Consider the following 12598-nt stretch of genomic DNA (forward strand, 5'->3'; position numbering starts at 1 on the left):
CTCGTCTACTATTAGTATATTTAGTGCCTTGTTTCATTTAATTTCCTTATCATCACCTGATTAATTTGACTGCTTTCCATTACATTTGTTTAATTTTTGTTGTTGTTGCGCATCTTATGGGACAAAACTCTTTTAAAGACAACATCCATTCTATTCAGCTTGTTGAAGTTTAGGATACTTTAACTTTATTGCAACATTTTACTGCATGCAAGTCTGTACACTACCATCCCATCAAAACACAAAGTACAAAATGAGGTCCTTGATAGTACAGTTAAGCGTAAACACTTAACGTCTTACACACATCTACACACCGAAGCACAACCTCTGCATTCACTCCCCTCCTCCTAAGTGCTAACGATAGTGGTGATTGAATATGACTTGGCTTCCTGGTCATGTGATGACAGGTCTTGCTGCTGTGGAGCCATCAACAGTAGCACTCAGTGCTCATATCAGCTTGTGAGCTACGGGTGGCAGTGGCAGGTGATTCCGTCTCGTTCATATTATTTTATTACTAGAGCTTCATCGTTTACAGACTGTGTCAAGATTACAAACATGTGAGTTATTTACTTACCTTAGGGGGAAAAAAGGACGGGTAAGTCTTTCCGCTCCCGGGATTGGAATGATTCCTTACCCTCTCCCTTAAAACCCACTTCCTTTCGTCTTTCCCTCTCCTTCCCTCTTTCCTGATGAGGCAACAGTTTGTTGCGAAAGCTTGAATTTTGTGTGTATGTTTGTGTTTGTTTGTGTGTCTATCGACGTGCCAGCGCTTTCGTTTGGTAAGTCACATCATCTTTGTTTTTAGATATATTTTTCCCATGTGGAATGTTTCCCTCTATTAATTCATATATATATATATATATAAAGAAAAATATTCATGATATATATATAAAAGATGAAATTATATGTTTGGATAAATGGGAAGATATAAAAGAAGGAATGATAAGATCTGCTCAAGAAGTCGCAAAAATGAAAAAGAGAAAGAAACACGAATGGTGGGATGAGATATGTGAGGAAGCAATAGAACAAAGGATGAAGGCATGGAAGAAATGGCACTCAACCAAAAGTGATAAGGACTACCTGGAGTTCAAACAGCAAAGATCTTCTACAGCAAAACTCATTAGATCAGTAAAAAGACTATTTGAAAAGAACCAACTTACAGAAATGGATAAAGATTTTAAGAGAAACAAAAACAGATCCTTTTACAGCACATTCAGACAGCAACTACAAAAATATGTAGCACCAAATCTGTGTTTTAAAGATACCAGTGGAAAACTGGCAATGAATAATGAAGGAAATTGTGAAATATTAGCAAAATATTTTGAACAACTCCTCAACTGTCAGGAACCTATTGAAAAATTACCAGCCAACACCCCAAACACAGTAAACAATAATTCTGAACCCCCATGCCTCATAGAAATCAGAGAAATCATTAAAAACCTTAAAAACAATAAAGCACCAGGGGAAGACATGATAACTGCAGAAATGTGGAAAAGTGTGGATAATACAACTCAAGATAAACTACTGGGAATAATCAATGAGATTTGGAGAACGGAACGTATACCGGAAGAATGGAAAACTGCATTAATCCACCCAATCTTCAAGAAAGGGGATAAAACCGATGCAAATAACTACAGAGGGATATCTTTACTTCCGGTAATGTATAAAATTCTATCTAAGGCCCTACAAAACAGATTGGAGAAACAACTTGATCAAGAAATTGGTGAATACCAAGCAGGCTTTAGGAAGGGAAGATCTTGTGTGGAGCAAATTTTAAACTTGAAGTTAATTATTAAATATAGACGATGAAGAGGAAAAGACATCTTTATCACGTTTGTTGACTTCAAGAAGGCGCATGACTCCGTTGACAGAACAACCTTGGTTAAGATCCTTAGTGAGTTTGGAGCAGACAAGAAAACAGTCGCAATCGCCAAAGAAACACTTACGGATACCTACGCAAAAGTAAAGTTCCGTGGTGAGGTATCCAGACCATTCAAAATCAGAACAGGATTAAGACAAGGAGATGGGTTGTCACCTACCCTATTCAACTGTGTGTTAGAAAAAGTTATTAGAGAGTGGAGGAAGAAAACAACTGAAGAAGGAATACAAAAAATCAGATTAGGAAGAATAAAGGATGGATTAGAAGTAGATTGCCTCGCTTTTGCTGATGACTTAGCGATTCTGGCAGGAAGTTTGGAAGAAGCAGTCAAACAGATCAATATTCTGAATGAAACAGCAGAAAAAGCAGGACTGAAAATCTCCTTTGAAAAGACAGAGTACCTAACCAATGTAAAAGAGGCACCGAACAATGTGATTACAAAGTATGGCCAGATAAAGAAGGTTTCTAATTTCAAATATTTAGGGGAAATCATCCAGCCCAATGCTTCAGATAAAGAAGGAAATAAAACAAGAACAAGAAAAATGGAAATGGCATTCCAGCTAACAAAGAATGTGTACAACAAGAAGTCAGTATCAATTAACGCAAAAATAAGGCACTACAACACTGTGATTAAGCCAGAGTGTCTGTATGCATCTGAATGTTTAGCAATGAACACTAACAAGGAAATGGAAGCTATAGCAAGAAAGGAGCGAAAAATCATTAGAAGAGTACTTGGGCCGAGGTTTGAGAATGGGACTTGGAAGCTTAGAAGTAATAGAGAAGTGTATGACAAAATTGAGAAAGTGGGAGATACTATGAGGAAGAGAAGAGTAAGCTTTTACGCCCATTTGAAAAGAATGAATGATGAGAGGCTGACAAAGAAAATATTCATGTTTTTTGACAAGAACCCCAGAACCCAAATTACCTGGTTCAAAGAAGTCAAAGCAAACTTAGAGGAGATGGGTATAGGAGAAGATGATATGACCAACAGAGACTTAATGAGAGACAAAATTCAACATTTTGAAGGATTTGAAGTGAAGAAGAGAAGAACTGGAGGAACTGTGGGGACAGAAGACCGAAGGGAGCAGCACAGAGAGAGGATGAAGACATATTGGCAGAAGAGAAGAGAGGAGGAGCGCAATAGGAGAAATGTACATTGAAAAATAGTTGTTTAACGCGGTCCCTAGATGGCCAAATTCGGAATAAAAAAAAAAATGAAAGATGAAACAGTATTATTTTGTCCATTCAGTTTTGTCACTACTGAAGAATACCCCAATGGAATGGAATGGGTACTCTTTTAGATCCTGTGCAATTTTCGTTGAGTGGTCCTGGTGGCTGAGATTGCACTTCTCAGGGGAATGAGTTGAACATTTTTAAAGCAACCATTGGAAAACTATCTCATGTTGCAGACAGTCAACAGCTTGGTATATCAATGTTCCTCTTGATGCAGGTGTCATGATTGTGTACGTCTTGCCTCATGCTGAAAACTCTTTAATTCTCTTGTACACAGATGAAGCATTAAAAAATGTACTGGTTGAAGATTGTCATTATTCCTAACTGGGTGAATATAAGCTTGCAGTGCTCCACTCTTTTGATTGATGCAGTTATTCTGACTGCTTTCTTTTGTAGCAGTAATACACCCTTGTAACCTGCAGTGTGTCCCTGTAAATGTGGTGTCACCGCCAGACACCACACTTGCTAGGTGGTAGCTTTTAAATCGGCCGGGGTCCGCTAGTATATGTCGGACCCGCGTATCGCCACTGTCAGTGATAGCAGACCGAGCGCCACCACACGGCAGGTCTAGAGAGACGTCCTGGCACTCACCCCAGTTGTACAGCCGATGTAGCTAGCAACAGTTCACTGACAAATAAGCTCTCATTTGCCGAGACGATAGTTAGCATAGCCTTCAGCTAAGTTATTTGCTACGACCTAGCAAGGCGCCATCATCCTTTGCTATATGTATTGTGATGCCTGTACTGTCAGACCAATGTTCACCAATTGTGGATTAAAGTTAAGTATTCCAGCAGCTACGTACTTTTCTTTATAGCATTCATTATGTATCCTGTTTCAGACCTCACGTCAGCCTGCGTGAGTTTAAACGCGTGCATTTCGGCCTTCTCTAGCAACACAGTGTTGGCTCTTCTGCCAATACTACAGTAACATTAGATCATAATTTATGTGGCTGTGAAATTGTGCATAATACCCTGTTATAAGACATGTGTCAGTTAATATACCTTTTACTTTCTTCAGAAAGTATGTTACGTAGGAGAGCTTGGTGCATATATATGCTCTTTTAGTCTCCTCAGGAGGTATATTACATTGGAGAGATTGGAGCACACATATACTGTGTGCTCATTCATTGACAATTTGCTGTCAACCATAAATCCCATGTGTTTGACAGCCTCCATAGGTGATGTGGCAAGTAATTTGCATACACCAGTGGAGGCAATGCTGGAAACAAGTTTCAGATGGCTGATGGAGATTTCTGTTGGTTCAACCTTAAATGATTTGCCATGTCTGCTGAGTACTGGGTACAGGCCACCACACAGGGGCTGTAAAGGATTGTGGATAGCATCATGTTGAACAAATACTTGAATGCACTTAGACAGGCCAGCAAAAATGAAAGGGCAGCGAGTCTCTCGGTCTCTTAATGCGATAGGATGGAGCTGCAGTATGTGTGAGCACAGCTTGCTAACAAAATCGGATGCATCAATGAGAGTGTCTGGCATATTACAAAGGAACTAACTGGGCAGTCTGATTAGTTGTCCATAGACAAGTTCAGCTGCAGTTGCTTTCAGATCATGTTTGATGGGTGTATGAAGGATCAATAGGATGATTGGTAGCATCTCAGTCAAATGTTGAGATTTGCCGCACCAAAGAGGTACTTTAAGCTGACAATGTAGGCGTTCCACCAGACCATTCACTGCAGGTTGATAAGCCATTGTCCAGATACACTTTGTGCTTAAAAGGGCAGTGAGTGCCTTGCACAGATAGAATTCAAACTACCTGCCCTTGTTGATGGTAACATGCAATGGTAGGAATAAATAGGTGATCCATCCCCGTAAGAACATAGTTGCAACTGTCTAGGCAGTGATGTCAGACTTAGCAAGACTTCAGGCCAGCAAGTGAACCAGTCGATGGCAGTGAGATAGTAGGCACATCCATCAGTGGAGGAAATGGTTCTACGATATTTATATGGATATGATTGAATCACTGGTTAGGCGGAACAAATGTGCCAAGTGGTATACTAAGATGTTGAGTGATTTTATTTCTCTGAATGGCCATGCATTGGTAAATAAACACCTTAGAGTTTCTGTTGATGTTAGGCCACAAACATGTTCATTTCACCAAGTGTTTTGAAGTGTGGATTCCAGAACAAGACAGGTCATGTAGATACATAATTGACTCCTGTCCAAAACTATCAGTCACAAGGGTCATGACTTTGATGTGGAGGTGTCACAGTACAACAGCACATTTGTTGGTAGCACCTGGATACAACAGAGCTGCAGATTGGATGGTCATGCCAATAAATCTTGAATCTCATCATCAGATTGTTATGCCAAGGCTAGTGCCTTGTAGTCAACTGCATTTGAAACCACTGCAAGAGAGAGCATCTGCTTGCACATTAAGCTCTCCCCTGGCATGGGCAACATGGGTTTTAAACAGTCCTATGAAATGCAAGTGACAAAGTTGGTTTCGCGATGCTTTGTCTTGATGCTGACAGAAGGCATATGTCAGCCGTTTGTGGTCCCTGGCGAGAGTAAAGTGTTGACCTTCAAGCATGTGTCTGAATTTTCAAAGCATACACCACATGCAGCTTGTGAACATATGTAGACCAGCTATGTTGTTATGGAGAGAGCTTTTTGCTGCAGAATGTCCACCACTGTAGCTGGGTGGACAGCGTGCCAGCTTGTCATCCCGGGAGTCCTGGGTTCAATTCCCGACCGGGTCAGAGATTTTCTCTGCTCAGGGACTGGGTGTTTGTGTCGTCTTCATCATCATCATCATCTCATCCTCATAAACATGCAAGTCGCCAAAGTGACATCACCTCAAAAGAGTTGCACCAGGTGATTGGGTCTACCCGCCGGGAGGCCCTCACCACACGACACTTCATTTTTTTGCTGTAGAATGCCAAAGGTTGCCAGTGTTGACCTATTTGTTGTTGTAGCATCGCAACTATTGCTGTCACCAACACATCAACCAGTGAGCTGAGTGGCTGTTACAGAACAGAGTGCACTAACAGAGCAGCCTTAGTGATAGCACATTGTTGACAGCTGTCTTGGCTTTGTTACTACACATCTGTCTATGTCATTCTATGCAGGTGATCCAGGTGAGCTTCATAGAAGGTTATTCAGCAGAGTAGCTAACAATGCATGATTGTGCACGCAATGGCAGTGAAAGTTGCTGACTCCGAGAAATCATCGCAATTTGCGAACAATCACATGTTGCAGACGGTTGACTGTGGCATTTACCTTCTCAGTGGTGGCCTAATTCCATGGGCATTGATCGTGTAGCCCAAGAAGCAGACTTATGAAGCTCGGAAGATGCATTTTGAAGGATTAATAAGTAGTCCATGTACCTGAAGTGGTGTAAATATCTGGCACAGATATTGCAGATGTTTGACTTCGGGAATGGGCATGACAAATAAATTGACAGTGCACACATAGCAAAAATCCAGATGTAGCATCACCTCATCCATAAAACATTGAAATATACTTGTGGCATTGGATAACCTGAATGGCATTCTTTGTATATTTGGAGAGGCCAAATGGAACTTTGGTGGCAGCTTTAGCTGTCTTCTAGCGCTCCTAATACCTGTCAGTATGCGCGCTCCAAGTCTGAAGTGGAGAAAACATGCTTGCTGTAGACGTACGTTAAGTCTTCAATATGCAGAACTGGGCAGCGATCAGGGGTTATCCTGGCAATGGGCTACTGGCAGTCATTGCACAGACTCCATCCATTGGTCTTTTTGGGAAAAATATGCAGCAGAGAGGCCCAGTTGCTGTTTGTTGGGCAGCAGATTCCTTGTGCAAACATGACAAGAAAATTCTTGTTTGGCTACATTGTCCTTCTCTGGTGACAAACAGTGTGGTCGAGTGTGGATTGACAGTCCTGATACAGTCAGGATATAATGCACGGACAAACAGCATACTGGTGCCATACTGGTTCATCATAAGAATAAACCTGATTTAAACTGTACACCATGTATTCTTCCATGTTTTCTTGAATCTCATTGGATTTCATTTCATGTGGAGTGGAAGCCAAGCTGTGTCCAGTACAGTCAAGTACAATCATATGGATACATATTATGCTGTGTTACACGCACATAGACTGAGCAATAATGCGGGACAACAGCCTTACCGGCGCATTTAACTTGGACAGCTTTGATCAGCCAGCTGTTCCAACTAACCTGCAATGACGTGAGCAGCTGCAGTTCAGCACTACTGCACACATCTTGGGTGACCAGACGGAAAGCATAAAATGCTCTCATTCTCACCTAACATAGTATTCTATTTACAAATAAGAGTAATGAAAATTCCTAACTTAAACACAGGGTAATTTTTATGAGCGAGCTATGTGTGATGAAAAAGCATACTGCAGGAATTTCTCCATATTGTTGCATACTGAAACCATTGAAGGCTTAATTAGAAGTCACTCGTCTGGTAATCTCTTAGCCCCCTCCTTATTTGAATCCACAATACATTTCAGTTCTGCTTTTCAGGAATTCAATCACCATCATTACCGAATTCCTACTGCATTTTCCATTTCACATGGATGACTGCATTTCTGTGTTTGAGAACCAAACCAGTTGTGGTACCAGCAAAGTTTTGTTGATGAAGTTAATTAGCTGTGTTTCCTCAGTGAGTGGTGTCCTTGAGGTCAGCAGTTGGAATGCTGTGTTTGGAGAGCAGCAACTTGTGCAGTAGGTTCTGCGATCTGTGGCTGTAGTGATGCAATAGCAGAATCTGATTGTGAACCAACAGATGCTAATGCTGCAGTCTGCATTTGCGCTAGCATGTCTAGGTCTCTGGCACATAGAGTGAGAATATTTCATGCATTTGGAGGGAGACATGACAATCAGAGGTTTCTTAGGATGTTCTCATTAATGGCATTGCTTGCCAACATATGTATCCAACATAGCAACTGTGAGCGAGTGCAGTCTCTTAACACCTCTGTTCACAGCAATTTCTCAAGATGCTTTGTGTTGGATTGAGAAAGGTGACTGATCAGGGCATTTTTAAGAATCATGTATCTATCAATGCTCAGTGGTAAGGCCAAAATATCTTCCACATTGATAGCTATATCTTCATTTGGTGGAACAACAATGTAGCTATACTTGGTTTCATCAGCTGTGACACTGGCAAGCGTAAATTGACTCTCAAAGCATGCAAAACATAGAACAGTGTTCTGTTGCCAGAAAGGTGGTGATTTAACTGTGACTCGATTAATTAAAGTGTTCAGGGGCACATCGACAGATGGTGTAGGGTCACACATTGCTGCCACTCAATACGTGATGGCATGTGGCACAGCTGGCATGGTTGGTTTGCAATTAATTTTCAGAACAGAATCATTATATCAGTTACCGTCAGTTGTCACCTGAGATTACATCAGGTGGCACCTAAGATTATGTCAGGGTCTCCAAAAATGTTGCAGTTTGGGATAAATTAACTTTATTGCAACTGTGCAGACTACTCTGTATTGGCACCTCTGCAGGGGATTGTGCATGTCTGATGATGCCGTAGGTGGTAGGAAACACTGTGCACAATTTAAAAATATAAGTTTATTATATCTCCAGTTCTACATGAAGCAGGCACACCTCTCCTCATGAGCTCTGGATAGTGCAGCTGGTGTCGGCTGCTTGGATGGCATCCGTTGTTGCTGTGTCAAGACTCTGGCCTGGCTGTGAAGGCAAGGCTATGACCAGTTGTAACAGCAGCGCTTCCCAGTGGAGTGACACGCCAGGAGGCAGCCCTGCTGCTCTTTGCTCTGTGGTGGTGAAGGTGGCTGTGCACGAGTCTCGACCTGTGATCCTTGGACAGGCGGTGGATGGCAGCTGGCGTTATGGTGCCGAGTCTCTCCCTGGGCCTCAGCATTGGTGGCAGCAGGCACAGACAGCAGGCCAGTGGGTCTGTGGCACCAAGTCCCGTGAAGGACTACTGCAGTGGCAGATGCAACCTGGTCTCAAACCTGAGGCTGCCGCTGGAGCTGCCCGGTCATCAGGTCGTCCAGCTGTGCCAGGTGTTGTGATGCAGCTTCCCAGTGATGACCAAGTCCCCAAATCGAATGACACCCTGTCCTCAAATTCAGCCTCATTTATGTTCTGTTACTGTCCATTTGTTTCTCCAAAACTTGGTGTCTAACAAGAGACTCACTCAAGTGTGGTGTCAACGATCCACTTACTACATTGTTCTTTGCCATGTGTGGCAGTTTACCGCTATGCTCAGCTATCCTCATTTCGTAACTCACTTGCGCATCTGTTACTGCATCCTACATGCCGACATAGGTTGCTGATGAACAGCACTGTTACTGCAATACTCTGCAGTGGCCTCCCTGCTAGTTTCAGTTACTTACACTAAACATTTCACTGCCTTCCTCTACGGAGAAAACCCAGATGCTCAGGTCTTACTCCAACTCATTTCTCTGCTTTGATTACAACTATATGCTTTATCTGTACAGTTACCCCAACTTGTTGATTCCTAACTATACAGTTTCGATTACTTGGTTCAGTACTGTTGTAAAAACTTCTTTGTCTTTCCATTTGGCATACACCACCCATTGGCCAACCTCGTACTGCAGTAATGTCCCCACATGCTTCACTGCCTCTTCCTGTTTCTCTAAAGCCTCCATATTTGCTCTCTGCACCTGGTTCTACACCTCCTTTACTTTTCTTGCAAACTTGCAGACTGCTTCTCCCTTTCTGACACTCTTCTGACCAATCACGTTGAAAGGTGATGGCATCTTTTTGCCATACACTACCTAGATTGGTGACACCCCAGTGCTGTTATGCACTTTAGAGTTATATGCATTTGTAACAAAAGTTAGAAATGTATCAGAGTTTGAATAAGTTCAGTTCATGTAGAAACTAGGCATTTTCCCAATTGCTCTATTAACTCTCTCTGTCTTTCCCTTAGCTTGTGGATGTAGTGGGCTAGTCCTCAACTTCTTCACTCTCAGCAACCTACACAATTCCTTCATCAAACTTGACATGAAATTTGTCCCCTGGGCCATTATCATTGTCTGTGGCACTCCAAACTTCAGTACCCACCTATTGACATATGCCTGTGCAACTGTGATTGCCTGATGGTCTAGCATTGTCACCATCATGACGTAATGAGAAAAATGATCCATTGTGGTCACCACAAAATGATTATCCACTGGAATTCAGTTGAATTGTCCTAACACATCCACCCCAATGAAACTAAAAGGTTCTGTTGCTTCTGGCCAATCTTTGTAATGATACCTTCTTCCAACTCAGATTGCCTTTCTGTGCAGAATCCACACAGTTCTTGACATATCGATACACATCATCTTCCTTCCTTTTATGCTGCCCTTGTATTAATTGCTCTGCATCCACCATGGCCCGACAAAATGTGATCATGCATCTCACATAATGCTTCCAATTTTAACTTGGCTGCCACCAGCACTTGTGGTCCTAATTTTGCCTCTCTGCACAATAATCCATCATGCATACCAAATTGCTGCTGTTTCTTATACAGCCTACATTCCTCATTGGTGTTCTGTCCTGCTCATTATTCTGCAAGATTGTGACTCACGGCTTCCATCACAGCTACCTTACTGCTTAGCTCATTGCATTTCTGTGGCTCCTTCCTGTGTTGTGGACTAGTTTGTACTCAAAATCACTGAGTTTCAGTCCCATCTTGTTAACCTACTAGCCTAGTAGCCACTTTAAAGCTGCATTGTCTATCACCTTAAACCTTCTCCTGTACAAATAACATTGAAAGTACATTATTCCACATACCAGATTTAGTATGCCTCTGTCTCTCTTGCTCCCTATTGTACAGTAATTTCCTTCTGCAGTGTTCAATTCTGAAAGTCTGGAAACACCAAAACTGGACTGGATGTCAACGCCGTCTTGAACTCATCAAATGCTCTCTGACATTCCTCTGACCACACAAATAACCCCTTTCTTCAACAATTCCTTAAATGGTCTTGCAGTATCCCCTAATCTCTTCATGTACTTCCTATAATAATTTGTGAAACCAAGGATAGATTCTAACTGCCTAATAGTTTGTGGTATTGAAAAATCTTGCACTGCTTGCACCAACTTCAGATCAGTCATTACACTATCCTTACTTAGGACATGGCACAAGTATTTAACTTCCTCCAATGTAAAGTGATATTTTTCAGCATTGAGTGTGAGACATGCTGCTCATAATCTGCTGAATACTTCTTTTAGACTTTGCCTGTGTCCCTGCATATCTATTGAATGAATGATTGGTATACTAAGCACTACTATAGTTTCAGTCCTCCCAGTACTCCACCCAGCAACTGGTGAAATGTTGCTGGTGCATTTTTCAACCCAAAAATTATTCTCATATATTCATAGTGTCCTCCATTTGTTAAAGAATGGTATCCACTCTTTAAGTCCAATGTCGAGAAATACTTGCTTTTGCCTAGATTATATTTGGTCTTCATGATATTCAGAAAAGGGTCTGCACCTGTTGTAGTCTTGCTATCCAGACAGTGACAATCACAACAAAACTGATACCTCTGGGAAATATACATAGACTTCTTAGGTACAATTACAATTTCTGCCCATCATTCACTATTACTCTCTTCTATATTTCTGTCAGCTAATTGTTGATCTATGAACTCCTCTAAAAATGGTTGCAACAACTGTGGTATTCTACATGGTCTTCAGCATACCAGTGCTTCATTTACTTTTGGAATCCTGTGTTGTGTTACTGGCGTGGCAGGCAATGACCCTCTCAGAAAAAAAAGCAGATCTTGGATTTCTAGCAACAGATCCTCTAACTGTGCTCTTTCTGCTCCTTTCAAATTCTTCAACTTCTCTTAAAATGCATTCCTAGCACTGTCATGTGTCCCCTTAGAGCTCAGACCTCCTGTGAGACAATCTTCCTCATTCATAATCTCTTGTGTAGCTAATAGTGTTCTCTTCCACAAAGTTACATCTTTTGCACAAAAATCATCCACATTGATGGGTACCACTTTTTTCTCAATTCCTTTCCTGTATGTGCACAATACTACATTTCACCAAACAAGTTGTGTCTAATATTTCACTACCCTTCACTGGTTCTGTTACACATGTAACACCTGCTGGAACGTTTGGATCCACATTCATCCCTAGTGATTTTCAGATGCCTTTCAACAGACAATCATGTGAATCAAGCCTTAATGCTATTGATCACAGTTTAACTGGACCCTCTTGTATACTAGACACTCATCACAGCAGATTAACATTGACAACAGTTTACCCTAATCGAAATGTCTTCCCTCTCCTCCTAGTTCCACTATACATTGTTGAAGGTCAATTATGGCATGATGGTGATGCAGAAAATCTAACCCAAGGATCATGCTGTGCCTATCACTTACATGATACACCACATCTACACACTGCCCAAATTTGATTGTCCCAACTGAAAAATTCATCAATACTGAACCCAATGGTTGTATATCATTTTCTCCCACCCCACGTAAATCATATAGTGCAGTGTTCCACTGCCTCCTACCTATTAGTTC

The sequence above is a fragment of the Schistocerca piceifrons genome, chromosome 1, assembly GCF_021461385.2.
Source record: "Schistocerca piceifrons isolate TAMUIC-IGC-003096 chromosome 1, iqSchPice1.1, whole genome shotgun sequence".
NCBI lineage: Eukaryota > Metazoa > Arthropoda > Insecta > Orthoptera > Acrididae > Schistocerca > Schistocerca piceifrons.